Genomic DNA, 16552 nt, shown 5'->3' with positions numbered 1-16552 from the left:
GCCCCCACCCCCACCCCCCACCCACCACACACACACACACATACACTCTTTCAGAAACATTAGAACTTGGAAAGACTTCCAGTGAAAATGAGTTCCTAGGGTCTCAGGATTCTGGGGGCCCAGGAAAGCTGTGGGATAGGAAGCTCCTTGCTTTGCTTCTCCTCCCTGTCTCTCTGACCAAATCATTCCTGGGCATTGGCGGTGGTGATATGGGTTTCTTTTTTTTTCTACTTATCATCTATTTATCTTGCTAGGAATTTTATCACACTCCATTTTGCCTTTATGGATGTGTTTTATTTTTGTTTTTATACTCTGAGGAAGATAATCAGGTCTTCATTTTTTTTACATTGATTTGTTTCTATTTTACTGTGATTTATATAATACTTAGAAACAAAGAATGTATTTATATTTCATTTTCTCGAAACGAGGGATTCAGATTAAGCACATACCAGGGAAATTTTCACAAGGATATTTTCATTTAGTGAGTCAGCCGTTTTAGATTACAGCAAGCAACTCTTCCTTACCTATGCCAAGTCCCTTGCTATGCAGAGGGTTTAACACGTTCTTGAGATGTGCTTGAGAAAAGGCTGAGGGCACTTTGTTTATGGAAATGTTTGGCAGCCTGTCTTATTTTCCCCATGGGGAAAAAATTTACACCTTAAAAAATGAACTGCATTAATATCCGTGAGTCCAGAGAGATGTAAATAAATGAGGGAGAAGAGATAAGTCCCCTGGTACAGAAAATTCCAAATAATTTATGTGCCTGCTTCACTCACAAGGAGATGGAACATACGTGTGGGCTGCACAAAGTGACTGCCTTCCAAAGAGCACAGTATAGAAAGTGACCTGGAGAAACCTGACCTACACGATCCCAGCCAGATGATCAAGGTCAAGGTCAGGAGTGATAAGTCTTGTCGATGGTCTGTACCCATCCTTGCTATGATATTTTGAGAAGGAACACTTTACCTCTGTGGTCTTTATCCCCTTAACCCATAAGCCTGGTCTGATAAGGAGAAAATCATCAACAAATCCCAATTGAGAGACTTTCTACGGAAAATGTCACCAGTACTCCTCAAAACCGTCAAGGTCATCAAAAACAAGGAAAAGGAGAAACTGTCACAACTAAGAGAAGCCTAAGGAGGTTACATGAAATACAATGCAGGACCTGGATGGGATCTTGGAAGAGGAAAACTAAGGAAACATCTGAATAAAATGTGTACTTTTGCTAATGATAATGTACCAGTGTTGGTTCATTACTTGTGACAAATATACCAGATTAATGTAAGGTGTTAGTAACAGGGGAAACTGCAGAGTATCCAGAAACCCTGTGTATTATAGTCATAGTTTTTCTGCACATCTAAATTGTTCTAAAAAGCAAAGTTTATTTTTTAAAAAAAGGCAACCAAAGAGGGAATTCTCTGGCAATCCAGTGGTTAGGACTCTCACAGACAAGAGCATGGGTTTGATCCTTGATTGGGGAACTAAGATCCCACAAGCTGTGAAAGTGAAAGTGAAGTCGCTCAGTCGTGTCCGACTCTTAGCAATCCCATGGACTATAGTCTACCGGGCTTCTCTGTCCATGGGATTTTCCAGGCAAGAGTACTAGAGTGGGTTGCCATTTCCTTCTCCAGGGGATCTTCCTGACCCAGGGATCAAACCCATATCTCCTGCATTGCAGGCAGATGCTTTACCCTGCGAAATGTGACTAAAAATTAAAAAAAAAAAAAAAAAGTGAATGGTGCTGTAATGAAGAGAGAGGAAATTATTTTAAAACAATATTAGATTTGTTACTGCTTAGATAATCATTAAAACAAAACTTTTTGAAGGACTCTTACTTTGATGTCACCTATTCCAATTAGTTTAACATCATCCTCTTTACAGAGAGAAAAGGATGTTTTGTGAGTTAACGAAAATATGATAAATACACATTTTAATGAAGTAAATGAGTCCATGGTACTCCTCAAAGTGTCTTTTGTTTATCATGCTGCAAATGCCCCCTTTGAATCCCTGGTAAATTTATATACTTTTTAAAAAATTGACCAAAGGATTTAAAGAAAAGAAATATACCATTTTCGACTTCAAATATCTTTCTCACTTAAACTCAGCTTTTTTCTGCCTTTTCATTAAGTCTTTATTATCCTAATGAAAATGCTCACTGTGAGACAATTTTTATTTTACAGTTAACTTTACAGTTTTCTTGGAATTGTTTTTGTTAACATTTTCCTTGCCACTTCCCTATTTTTTTTTTAAATGTAGCATCAATACATTCTTCCTTGTGATCGCTCAAGACTTGATACTTCATGTACAAGATTGAAGGTTATCCTTAAATATTTCAGAAACTGAGAATTTCAGCAAATATTTGTTTTGCAGTGTTTGAGAAGAAAAACACCTCCACTTTCAAATGCCTAGTAGCAGTCCACGTTGTTATTTGGGTGAGCAGCTGAGAACATTTCCTGTTTCTTTTAGGTTTGGGGGCGGTGGTGAGAAGAACAGGAGGAGAGCTCCCTAATGTTCTGCACAGACATCAGGAGATGAACTCAGGAAACATGGGAGAAACCCTCAACTCTAGCATCGAAAATTTCAATATGGCTCTTAGGTTGGGCTGAGATTGGACCCCTAGGACTTCCTCCTCATGTGAACGGTGTGGGAGCCCTTTGGAGGACTTTCAGTCCATTTCCACAGCATTTATTAGCAACCGCTCGGCACCGTATCCCTGGGACCTAAGGGGATTAAGACACAGGTGCTCCCCCTTCCTTGAGTGTGAAAACCAGTCAGGGGACGTCGGGTCAAGTTGTACCCAACTCTGTGAAAGTCGCCAGGAACTGACTCACATCCGTAGCCCTCTCCAGGCTCCTGCCCTTGCTTCTGCTGGGACCGCCCCCCTCACTCAAGTCCCCGCCCATTGACCTGAAGGAAGGAGGAGCCTCTCAGTGTGGACGGCTGGCCTGTCCGCTTCAGGCTTCTCACATCCCTCCGTTCCCACATACCTCATATTGCTCCAGTGACGCCCACAGGTCACCAAGTGGCTCAGATGAGCCTCACTTGCAGCGGTCCCACGGCGGGGCTGCCATCGCTTCTAAACCCCATTTGTCCAGAGGGAACAGAGCAGGGCTGGACTCTGTCTGGAGTCAGGGGGGCTCTTCCCTCCTAACTGGGCTGCCCTGTGGCCCTCGCCCCCAGCAGGAGAGTTTCCTTGACTGGAGGATCGCAGGTATCTGAGAAGAATGGCTCCCTCTTCCTCTAGAAGAAAACCACTAAGATTCCACTAAAACCCCAGAGATCTCCAGAAGCAAAGCATCAGTATGTAGATGTGTCTTCTCTCAGCTGGGACTGAGGCGGCCCCTAAGATGGCTGGTCGGGTCTCTGCGGGTGGCCAGTCTGCTCAGTGGCCCACGCCTACGGGGAGGGAAGTGATGCCTAGAGGGTGGGCTGAGGGAGCTGTGGAAAGATAGAGGCTCAGGGAAGCGCTTCGGTCATCAACCCAGGAGAAACAAGTGTCCAGGAGGATGACTGAGAGCCTGAGCGGAAGGGGAGGGTCCGAGGGTCTGTGGGCAGCTGGGGGTGGGGAGACGTGGGTGAAAGATTGCTCAGGTAGAAGCAGCTTTGAAGGCGGTCACAGAGGTGTGGGGCGGAAGGGCCCAAGGAGGGCCAAGGGACTGAGAGGCAGGGACTTGCCGAGTGGTCCCCAGGGTTGGGAGTTCACCTACTGTGATGGCAAATGGGCTAGAGGGAGACACTGAGCCAGGGGCCGGAGCCTTCAGTTCCGCGTGGGGAGAGATCTGGTGCTTGGTAGACGCAGGATGCCCTGTACCTGGGTGGATGCGCTCTGCCCACCTGGAGCCAGGCACCCTGGCGTGGGGCTGTGTTCAGCCTGACGGAGGGCACCCTAGCGCAGCCCTGGGGACATGACTGTGGTGAGGCCGGGTCAAGGGCTTAGTGGATGGCATGGACCTCAAGGAATAGGGGGCTTTTTACAAGAAGGAGGAGGGGAAATAGTGTGGAGTGGCATAAGGAGGGAGGAGAACGAGGCCACCGGCTTTCTGGCCCTGTGACATGAGATTCTTCTGGGTAGTAATAATGATAATAATGGCCAGTACATCCAGAACTTACTGTATTCCAGGTACAGTGCTAGCTACTTTCTGTATATATACCTCAGTTAATCCTCACAACAACCTGATGTGATTGGCTCAATTTCTCACTGAAGAAACCAAGGCACAAAGACTGGGTTACTTGCTCCAGCTCAAAGTGAAAATCAGAGTGAAGTCAGTCAGTCGTGTCCAACTCCTTCTGACCCTATGGACTGTAACCCTGTAGCCCGCCAGGCTCCTCTGTCCATGGGATTTTCCAGGCAAGAATACTGGAGTGGGTTGCCATTTTCTTCTCCAGGAGATCTTACCAACCCAGGGATCGAACTCATGTCTCCCACATTTCTGGCAGACTCTTTACCCTGAGCCAGGAGGGAATCCCAGGAATTAACCCCCAACTGTCTTTTTTCTGATAATTTAAGAAGTCAATTAATTTAGAGAAAATAAACATTTCATGGACAGAACGCAGTGTCAGATGGTGCGAGTGGCCAAGGGAGAGACACGCTCCACAGACACAGTATGGGCCGTGTCAGAGGTGAGAGTCCAGCCTCCACTGTCTTGACCCCAGAGTTCACTCCCCTACCCATGAAACTAACACATAAGGACTGCTTTCCTCCAAAAATCACTCACAAAGCTAGTTTTACATCCTCCAGATTGACAAATGTTCATCCTAGTTTAAATCTACTCTAGTTTGACGATGAAAATAGGAATCCCAAACTAGACTTTACTTCTTTCGAGACAGAGAAGACCTCAGTTGAATGTGTTTTTCTCACCCTCCAGCTTTGCTCGCCCAGCCCTTTGCTTCCTCCCTGCCGCTTTACACAAGCCCTTTGCAGAGCTCAGACTGCAGCCTACTCTACCTTCCGTATCTCGCCTTCATTACAGAATTAGCACCCAACTCTACAGGCCTTCCCAGGTGGCACAGTGTTAAAGAAACTTCCTGCCAATGTGGGAAACACAAGAGGCGCAGGTTCCATCTTTGGATAGGGGAGAAATGGCAGCCCACGCCAGTATTGTTATCTGGAAAATTCCATGGACGGAGGAGCTTGGCGGGCTACTGTCCATGGGGTTGCAAAGAATCAGAAACACACACACACACACAGAGCCTGTAGTTTTGTCTAATTGGTTTTCCTGATGTAGAAGTTTGTCATTGAGGACTTCCTTGGTGGTCTAGTGGTTAAGAATCTGACTGCCAGTGCAGGGGACACAGGTTTCATTCCTGGTCTGGGAAGATTCCACATAGAATCTTCCATGTAGAAGATTCCACTTAGAATCTTCCATATAGAAGATTCCACTTAGAATCTTCCATGTAGAAGATTCCACTTAGAATCTTCCATGTAGAAGATTCCACTTAGTTGTCCCAGGGCAGCTAAGTCTGTGCGCCACAACTCCTGAGTCCTTCCTCTGAAGCCCGTGCTCCACAGTAAGAGAAGCCACTGCAATGAGAAGCCTGTGCGCCACACTAGAGAGCAGCCTCCGCTAGCTGCAACTAGAAAAAGCCTGAGTGCAGCAACAAAGACAGAGAGCAGCCAAAAATAAGTAAATTAAAAATAAAAGAGAAGTTTGTCATTGGGCTCTTTGCTCTAACTGTTTAAACACGAGTGGTATCAGTTCAGTTCAGTCATTCAGTCGTGTCTGACTCTTTGCGACCCCATGGACTACAGCACGCCAGGCCTCCCTGTCCATCACCAACTCCTGGAGGCTACTCAGACTCATGTCCATTGAGTCGATGATGCCATCCAGCCATCTCACCCTCTGTCGTCCCTTTTTCCTCCCGCCTTCAGTCATTACAGGCAGGTAAACGGAGAAGCAAAGTGGGGTGGGACATGTAGGAGGGAGAGTGGGAGAGTGGAGGAAGCTGAAATTCCAGCTGTAGCACTTGGTTCTGAAATTTCAGACATTCAACATTCAATAGTTACTGAGCGTGTAGCATGTGTTCTACTGGATGAGATGGAGAGGAATTCACCAAACCCAGTCCTTTCCCTCTGCACAGATGTGTAGACCGTAATATCCAGGTTTCCTCATAGTAAAATCATAGATAGCTAAGTGAGGTTTATGCCTGAGTTTGGGCCATGAAATGTGGGTGGAAGTGATGTATAGTTTTTCCTAGGCCCTGCCCATTAAACACCCACCATAGAAGCCTCCACTTTCTTTCTTCTCTGACCACCTCTCCTCCACAATTTTTTAGAAATGTCTGCCAGTGGAGCAGAGTAGATTTTAGATGAATAATTTGGTGGTTCATGCATTTCACTCTGTGATTTCAAATGCTAACACTTGGAAGAGCTCTGTTGGTTAGGTGTTGCTGAGACAATGAACACTGAAGTATCAGGGGCTTCCCCTGGTGGCTCAGTGCTAAGAATTCACCTGCCAATGAAGGAGACATGGGTTTGATCCCACCTTGCAGAGGAGCAACTAGAGCCTGGGAACCGCAACTACTGAGCCCACGGGTCGTAACTACTGAAGCCCGCACACCCTAGAGCCTGTGCCCCACAACAAGAGAAACCACTGTAATGAGAAGCCTGGGCACGACTAGAGAGAGGCCCTTGCTCCCTGCAACTAGAATAAAGCCTGTACAGCAATGATAGAATAAACCCAGCACAGCCTAAATAGTAAATAAATAACATTATTTATTCCATTTCTGTAAACACAATTCCAAAATAGTTTATCTTAAAGTCTTATCCTATCTTATTTCAAACATTTCTTCTGCACTATGAATAATATACTTGGTTACTTGACAGCACTGCATTATTCTCCCTATAAAACATTTTGCTCTCATAGCGAAACCTTCTTGATTCTGTGACCTTATGCCATTTTTCCCTTATGCTATAATTCTCAGGTCAATTATTGCAATTACTTTTCTTTTGGATTTCAGGGAATGCATAAAGCTTGTGATACAAATAGTAATTAACCACTGTTATCTTGATATGACTTTCCTCAAGAAGTCCAGACATGTCAAGGGGAGGGTTACAAAATGAGATGAGAGCTGGAGAGACAACCGCTGAAGTCATACAGAATTCCTAAGTGTTTGGAAGCCTGGGTATCCACGTTGATCTTATTTATAAGATGTTCCCTTATTGTGGTGTGAGACCAGGAGGTCAGAATTCCTCTGCTTCATTCAGCTCTCAGTGTCCTGGCTGTGAACAGGTTGAAGGACCTGTTCAAATGGTTCAAAGAACAGGTTGAAGGACCTGTTCAAATGGTTCAAAGAACCATCAAATGAGGATAACTGTAACAAGAAGGCAAGAGTAAGAGACTCAGAATAAGATTGCTTGCGTCTAGAGCAAAATGTTATTCTTTGAGAAAAGGAATTGCTTTACCCCTTGACGGCTGTGATTTGTTCCTCTTGGAGTTTGGTGGCCTTGTAGAAGCCATACCCAGTCTTCTGCTCACAAAGGGTTCTCTAGCGTGTGTGTGTTTCTTTAATTGAAGTATAGATGATATACAATGTTATATTAATTTCAGGTGTACAACAAAGTGATTTAGTTATTTTCCATTATAGGTTATTGCAAGATATCGAATATGGTCACCTGTGTTTTACAGTAGGACTTTTTTTTATCCATTTTATATATACTAGTGTGTATCTATTATTCCTAAGCTAATTTATTCCCCACCTCCCCTTTAGTAACCGTAAGTTTGTTTCTATATGAGTCTGTTTGGTAAACAAATTCATTTGTTTCATTTTTTAGATTCCATATGTAAATGATGTCATATGGTATTTGTCTTTCTGACTTACTTCACTTAGTATGATAATCTCTAAATCCGTCCAGGCTGCTGCACATGGCATTATTTTGTGCTTTTTGATGGCTGAGTGCGGTGTGATTTCTGAGTGCAGCAGTTCTGTCTGACTAAGAGCAGACAGGTGGTGTTCGCCTCATTCTGCGGTAACCTGAAGCCTCCCCCTCATAGTTCTCTCCTGGGGTCATGCAGCAGCCTTGGGGTGACCAGCTGTCCCTGTTGACCCCATGTAGGGATGGAAAGGGAGTTTCCTGGAATGCCAAACTCCCAAGGTTAAAACTGGGAAAATTCATGGGACTTCCCCAGTGGTCCACGGGTTAAGAATCCGCCTCCCAATGCAGAGGACGCAGGTTCGATCCCTGGTGGGGCAACTAAGATCCCACATGCCACGGACCTACTGAGCACCACAACTAGAGAGAACCCCCCAGGCTGCAGTGAAGAGTCTGCGTGCCCACAACTATGATGTGATGCAGCCAAAAATGAAATAATTAAAAAATAAAAATAAAATTGGGAAAGTCCTGGGCAAACAGGGATGACTTGGTTCCCCTGAGCAGCCTCCTAGCTGGTTTCCTTGCATTCTGCTAGTTTCCCCCTTGACCTGTTTTCCACACAACAACTAGAAAGATCAGCAAATCTGGCCCTGTCACTTCCATGCTGGAAACCTTTGATGGCCTCCTAGAAGCATTAAAGCTAAGCCCCTTAACCAGGCATCCGAGGTCCTAATGGTTCTGCCCCTGCTGTCTCCCTGGCTTCCTCGCTCATCACTACCCTCACCCCCACCCCGCTCTCCTGGCTCCAGTGAGCTGCACTGTGAGCTCAGCCACACACTGGCTTCTGTAGCCTCTGCACGAGGCCCACCTCTCCTCCCCAGGCCTGCTTCACTCACACTGGACCCCTAACTGAACCCTCTTCCCCACCTCTTTGATTTGTCTGCCAATGTCTTGCTTTTGATGTTACCTCCTCAGTCCAGTCTTCTCTGATTTACCCTACGTGAGTTAAGTGCCTTTATCCTTAGGAGGATTTTTGGCTACTCATTGGAGAGGCCTGTCTACTGTGGCTTAACAGGTGTCAACTAAAAAATATAGTCACAACCTGAGAAAAATGAAGATCGTGGCATCCGGTCCCATCACTTCATGGTGAATAGATGGGGAAACAATGGAAACAGTGAGAGACTTTATTTTGGGGGGCTCCAAAATCACTGCAGATAGTGACCGTAACCATGAAATTAAAAGACGCTTGCTCCCTGGAAGAAAAGCTATGACCAATCTTGGCGATAGCATATTAAAAAGCAGAGAAATAAAAAAAAAAGCAGAGACATTACTTTGCCGACAAAGGTCCGTCTGGTCAAAGCTATGGTTTTTCCAGTAGTCATGCATGGATGGGAGAGTTGGACTATAAAAAAAGCTGAGTGCTGAAAAATTGAAGTTTTTGAACTCTGGTGTTGGAGAAAACTCTTGAGTGTCCCTTGGACTGCGAGATCAAACCAGTCAATCTGAAACGGAAACCAGGCCTGAATATTCATTGGGAGGACTAATGCAGAAGCTGAAACTCCAATACTTTGGCAACCTGACATGAAGAACTGACTCATTGGAAAAGACCCTGATGCTGGGAAAGATTGAAGGTAGGAGGAGAAGGGGACAACAGAGGATGAGACGGTTGGATGGCATCGCCAAGACAATGGACAGGAGTTTGAGTAAGCTCTGGGAGCTGGTGAAGGACAGGGAAGCCTGGCATGCTGCAGTCCATGGGGTTGCAAAGAGGTGGACATGACTGAGTGACTGAACTGATCTAAACTGAAAGTAGAGAGTTATTTTATTTAGCGGGAATATTTAGGACTTCGAGCCTGGGAGACCGCTCTCAATAGCTCCAAGAAACTGCTCCAAGGAGGCTGGCGGGGGTGTGGGGGTGTGGGGTGGGTAGGCTGGATTCAGGCTATGTATAAGTTTGCAACAAAGGGAACAGGCAGTCTGAACAGAAAAGATCAGGTATGGAGTTAATGAATTTAGCATTCTAGGTATGGGAAGATGCAAGCCTCTGGGCTTACTAAATTCATTCCTTTCATATGCACCTCAGCTATCTGGGGCCATTCCTGTTTCATTGTTCGCCTTGCTTCTTGCATTCCTCCAGCTCCTCTGCGGTCGCTGTTGGGGGTGGCAGCATCCACTGGATGGGAACTCCTATTCACATCAGAAATCACTGATGGCTGTGACATTTCGTGTTGATTAACATGGCAGGAGATATTTTCTCTCCCCATGGTATTAATTAATTAATTAATTAATATTACCTCCCCATGGCAATAAATTTGACCATATTTGGGAGACAGTTCATGACCTTTTTTTCTTTTTTTGGTCCCATGGCTCCTGAGACTCATCCCAGATCAAGTGAAGGCCTTTATTGATAAATTGCTCCAGGTCTTAATTTCTGGATTAGGCCCATTGATAAATAATAAAAGATGATCTGAATCCTCTATCTTCTAACCTAATAGGATCCAGGAGATATTTCCCTTGTTGCCTCTTCCCATACCTAGAACCATACTATTACAATTATTCTACATTATAAAAAAAAAAAACACCAATTATTCTACATTATAAATGTCATCTATTTCTTTAAGATGTTTACTTATCATTAATTTGGTTGGAGGCCTGGTTATATATTATGTAATACAAAAGACAACATTATTATAAAATAAACAGATTGTAAATAATACAGCTAATAACATGATTAAAGTTACAAATAGGGATTTAAGCCATGAGCTTTCAGAACCAAACCATGTTCCTAAAACATTACCCATTAGAGGATTCATCTGGTATATAACAATATTCAAAATATTGAATTATAGTACAGGTACCCCCTTGAGATGCTCTAAGAATATCACGGGCCATACAATATTGTAAGATGGCTTTTCTCATCATCGAGACCTCAGAATTTAGTAGACTAATAGCCTGGTTGCTGATGGAGTCCTTGGGCCTAGAAAAGAAAACAACAGTCTCAAAGGCCTTTGCTGAATCATATAAATTTGGGGAAAACAAAACCGAACTCTAAATCCCGCCCTAATGCTCCAGGCCGGTTGTATCTACCTGGGACTTATCACCCCCTGCCCAGAAACCTCCCACCCTCTACATCTGCCCAGGACTTATCACCCCTGCCCAGGGGACTTACCACCCCCTGCCCAAAACCTCCCACCCCGTGTTCAAATGCCATCTCAACTAAAGATTACCTAAAACGTTCCACCTGACTACCGTTTCCCTTATCGCTTCCACAAACCTCCCTTTAAATATGAAGCCTCCTTGATCCCTCTGGCGCTCAGCCTGGTCGTTAGGCTGACCGCCGCCGCTCCTTGCTTGAATAAAGGTAACCTGCCTCGGTTGAGGTCCTCTCTCCTTCTTTTCTGCCTCGGCCGGAACTATACCGTACATTCTTGGTGCCGAAACCGGGAGAGGGCGAAGCACTCATCTCTCTCTCTCTCCCTTTCGTTGTTTTCCCTTTTCCTGGAATCTGGGAGCCTGAACACCCGCCGAGCTCCCTTTCTGCCAGGGCTCTTAAGTTCCCCCTGGGGACGCCCAGTGCCTTGGTGAGCGTTGCAAGCCTTGTCCTAAGGCTTTTATTGGTGCTTTACGTACCCCCAGGCCTCGGCTCTACCCCCTTTCTCTCTCTCTCTCTGAGGACCTCCGGTACAGGGAACTTGCCATTCGACCGCTCTACATGCAACACTCCACTCAGGCCGACCCCTAGATTAAGGTAAGATCCCGACGGTGTTCTAGAGGCACCCTAGAACCCAGTCCTCTCTGGGTCCCGGGGACCCCGGCCTAAGGCCACTCTGTAAGCGATGGTAGGGGACGTTCCACTTTGACACAGAGCTCTCTTCTCATAACTCCTATTGTGACTACAGGTGACGACTCGAACTCCCAATAGGAGCCTCTGCTTGCTTTTCAATTATGGGGTCTGGCCAGTCTGTCCCAAAAGATTCCCCCCTGTCCTGTGTTCTCAAAAATCTCTAACTGCTCTTACTCACTGAACTCAAAGCTAACTGCTTAAAACAACTCTGTATACAGATCTGGCCTCAATACCGATTGGACAATCAAGACCGCTGGCCTGAATTCGGCACATCTGACTTTCAGTTCAGTTCAGTTCAGTCGCTCAGTCGTGTCCGACTGTTTGCAACCCCATGAATCGAAGCACTCCAGGCCTCCCTGTCCATCACCAACTCCCGGAGTTCACCCAGACTCACGTCCATCGAGTCAGTGATGCCATCCAGCCATCTCATCCTCTATCGTCCCCTTCTCCTCCTGCCCCCAATCCCTCCCAGCATCTTCCAATGAGTCAACTCTTCACATGAGGTGGCCAAAGTACTGGCTGCTGCTGCTAAGTCGCTTCAGTTGTGTCCAACTCTGTGCAACCCCATAGACGGCAGCCCACCAGGCTCCTCCGTCCCTGGGATTCTCCAGGCAAGAACACTGGAGTGGGTTGCCATTTCCTTCTCCAGTGCATGAAAGTGAAAAGTGAAAGTGAAGTCGCTCAGTCATGTCCGACTCCCAGCGACCCCATGGACTGCAGCCCACCAGGCTCCTCCGTCCCTGGGATTTTCCAGGCAAGAATAGTGGAGTGGGGTGCCATTGCCTTCTCCAAGTACTGGAGTTTCAGCTTTAGCATCATTCCTTCCAAAGAAATCCCGGGGCTGATCTCCTTCAGAATGGACTGGCTGGATCTCCTTGCAGTCCAAGGGACTCTCAAGAGTCTTCTCCAACACCACAGTTCAAAAGCATCCATTCTTCAGTGCTCAGCCTTCTTCACAGTCCAACTCTCACATCCATACATGACCACAGGAAAAACCATAGCCTTGACTAGACGAACCTTTGTTGGCAAAGTAATGTCTCTGCTTTTGAATATGCTATCTAGGTTGGTCCTAACTTTCCTTCCAAGGAGTAAGCGTCTTTTAATTTCATGGCTGCAGTCACCATCTGCAGTGATCTTGGAGCCCAGAAAAATAAAGTCTGCCACTGTTTCCACTGTTTCCCCATCTATTTCCCATGAAGTGATGGGACCGGATGATCTTCGTTTTCTGAATGTTGAGCTTTAAGCCAACTTTTTCTTTACCATGCTTCAAAATCTCACTGACTTCCTTAAGCGGAATGGCAAGGGGTCGGAGGTCCCATATGCCCAAGCCTTTTGGGCCCTTCAGAGCAGGCCCTCCCTATGCAATGCCTGCTCCACCCACAAGGTCCTTCTGTGCACCTTGCCTCCCAAGCAAAAGGGCTCTTTATCTTCAACTAACCACCGACGGTGACCTTCCGCACCCCCGGAGTTAGACCCCGTGGATGAGCCCCCTCCCTACCAGCCACACTGCTAACCCTCTCCTTTCCCCTCATCCAACTCACCTACTCCAAAACCTCTCCTGACTCCCCCTCAAGCCCGCTACCCCATCTCCCCAACTCCCCCCTTGCCGGAGCCAGCCGGCAAAGTCGATCAGGTCCCGAGAATGTGCACGACGCGGCTGAGAAAGAATACTACAGCAAAGATGGGGTCGAGAGGATCAGACACGTCTCCACAAAGGGAAGTGGTCTGACCACGACTTTATTCAGCATCTTATATTTATACAGGAGAGCAAGAGAAAAACAAGACAGTTAACATTTTTCTTGGTTGACCTATACATCTTACAAAAAGTCACAAGAAATCTTGAGAGCATGGGAATGGCACCCTGTTATTATTTCTTACACCAGATAACATTTCCTTGTGCGTGAGAAGTTTGTCCAGAACTTCAGGTGTCTGCAGTAAATAATCGCCTAATCTCTGGGGTGGCGGGACAGAGAGCTATGTTTGCAAGCAAACCCTCAAGGACTGAGGCAGCTCCCAGGGCTGTGTCCTTTAGATGAAGGACCCCGTTCTCACGGGCAGCTCCCCGCACCCCCTTCCCTCCCCCCTGCCACATGGTCACATCCCCAACACAGGTTTCCTCTGAGAGAAGTGGTAGGACCAGAGGGCCCCATCCGAGTCCACGTGCCATTTTCATTGTCAGGCATGAGCCAGATAGAAGAAAAGTTAGGATCACTTTCTGAAAATCCTACCAGATACAGAAAAGAATTCCTGAAACTCTCCCAGGCCTGTAACCTCACATGGAGTGACGTATATTATATCCTAAATGCCACTCTCACCCCAGATGGAAAAGATTGTATCTGGCAAGCAGCGAAGGCCCATGCCAATCCCTTACATAACCAAGACCCGGATAGCCCAGTTGCTGATGAGGCGGTACCTCAATTAGATCCCCACTGAACGTCCCAGCCCAGTGACCCAGGTATCAGGAGACTCAATCATGTGATTACCTGCCTTCTAGAAGGAATGCCAGAGAAGGCAATGGCACCCCACTCCAGAACTCTTGCCTGGAAAATCCCATGAACTGAGGAGCCTGGTGGGCTGCAGTCCATGGTGTCACTAGGAGTCGGACACGACTGAGCAACTTCACTTTCACTTTTCACTTTCATGCATTGGAGAAGGAAATGGCAACCCATTCCAGTGTTCTTGCCTGGAGAATCCCAGGGACGGGGGAGCCTGGTGGGCTGCCATCTATGGGGTCACACAGAGTCGGACACGACTGAAGCGACTTAGCAGCAGCAGCAGCAGCAGAAGGAATGCAGAAAAATATTCATATCCATGTCAGTTATGATAAAGTCAGGGAAATCACCCAAGGGGCGGACGAAAATCCAGCCTTATTCTTGGCACGTCTCACAGAGGCAGTCCAGAAATATACCAGCCTAGATATCACCACCTCTGCTGGGTTACTACCTTCGTGTTCAGTTCATCAGCCAGTCCACCCCTGACGTCAGACGCAAGCTTCGACAACTAGAGAAGGGCCCTGAGACACCCCCAAAGAGACCTTCTAGAAGTAGCCTTCAAGGTGTTCAATAATAGAGAGGAGGCGGCTAAGAGAGAAAAAGACTGTGAGAGAAAAGCTAAATATGCCTTTTTGGTGGCAGCAATTAAGGGACAAGATCAGCCCAGCCCAAGTCATCCCAGACTGGGCCTTAAGACCCTCCCCCCCACCCCCTCCCCAGACCCTGCTTCCGATGCAGCCAGACACTGGGCAAAGGCATGCCTGAACCCACAGCCCCCCACAAAAGCGTGCCCAACCTGCGGTCAATGGGGACACTGGAAGATGGACTGTCCCCAGGGACACCCTGGCACCTGCGGGGAGGTCCCCGCCTCCCAGACCTGGAGAGTGGAATGTCCACAGGGACGCCCTGGTGGCCCTGGGGAGATCCTCACTTCTCCCCAGAACCCCAGCCCAATCCTACGAGAGTTGTTCCAATGACACGGCCCGGGTTCCAGGCCCCCGGCCCGTGTCCCAGACATGAGTTCAGAACTTAGGGTAGACGGGGTTGTGGCCGGGGAAAAGATGTCCTTTATAGTAGACATGTATGGATGTGAGAGAGTTGGGCTATAAAGAAAGCTGAGTGCTGAAGAATTGATGCTTTTGAACTGTGGTGTTGGAGAAGACTCTTGAGAGTTCTTGGACTGCAAGGAGATCCAACCAGTCCATCCTAAAGATCAGTCCTGGGTATTCATTGGAGGGAGTGATGTTGAAGCTGAAGCTCCAGTACTTTGGCCACCTGATGTGGAGAGCTGACTCATTTGAAAAGACCCTGATGCTGGGAAAGATTGAGGGCAGGAGGAGAAGGGGATGACAGAGGATGAGACGGTTGGATGGCATCACCGACACAATGGACATGGGTTTGGGTGGACTCCAAGAGTTGGTGATGGACAGGGAGGCCTGGTGTGCTGCGATTCATGGGGTCGCAAAGAGTCGGACACGACTGAGTGACTGAACTGAACTGATAGTAGACACTGGAGCCACTTTCTCTCTCTTAACTTCCTACTCTGGCCCAACTCAAGACTCAGAACTCACAATCAAGGGGGTCTCTGGAGTTCCCTTAAGGCCAAAAGTCAGCCCTCCGTTACTCTGTCAGTTTGGAAAATTGACCCTCATACACTCATTTCTCATAATGCCTCAGTGCCCAAAGGCACTCCTAGGGAGAGATTTGTTATCCAAATTGGGGGTATTTATTACCATAACACCCCTTGATACAGTCTCTATATTCTGCATGCAGATGGCACCTGGACCACCCTATCCCTCACCCCTGACCTTCCCTTGGATCTACCCACCTTAGTCCCCCAGTTCTGGGACACTGATCACTCATCCATAGCCAAGCATCATCCCCCTGTCCACATTACCCTAAAAGACCCCTGGACTATAATCACACAGCAACAGTACTCTCTCACCCTGGAGGCCCACAAGGGACTTAAGCCTATCAGAGACCGTCTTCTTCAAGCCTCCATCTTAATTCCTACGCATTCACCACACGACACCCCTATTCTGGCAGTAAGCAAGGGACCAAACTCTTGGAGCCTGGTCCAGGATCTGCAAAAAATCAATGAGACCGTCACACCAACATTCCCAGTAGTCCCTAACCCTTACACTCTGCTGTCCACCACACCCCCGACTGCAACCCACCTCACGGTATTAGATCTCAAAGACGCCTTTTTCACCATCTCCCTCCATCCCCCTCTCCCAACCCCTTTTCACCTTTACCTGGCAAGACCCCAAGACTGATGTTTCCCAACAACTAACATGGACAGTTCTCCCCCAAGGGTTCAGAGACAGCCCCCACTTTTTTGGACAGGCTTCACAAAAGGACCTACAGACACTCGGCCTAGCCCCAAGTTATCTCCTCCAATACGTA

Source organism: Bos mutus, chromosome 14, assembly GCF_027580195.1.
Source record: "Bos mutus isolate GX-2022 chromosome 14, NWIPB_WYAK_1.1, whole genome shotgun sequence".
In the NCBI taxonomy this organism is placed as follows: Eukaryota; Metazoa; Chordata; class Mammalia; order Artiodactyla; family Bovidae; genus Bos; species Bos mutus.
This window is presented reverse-complemented; position numbering follows the sequence as displayed.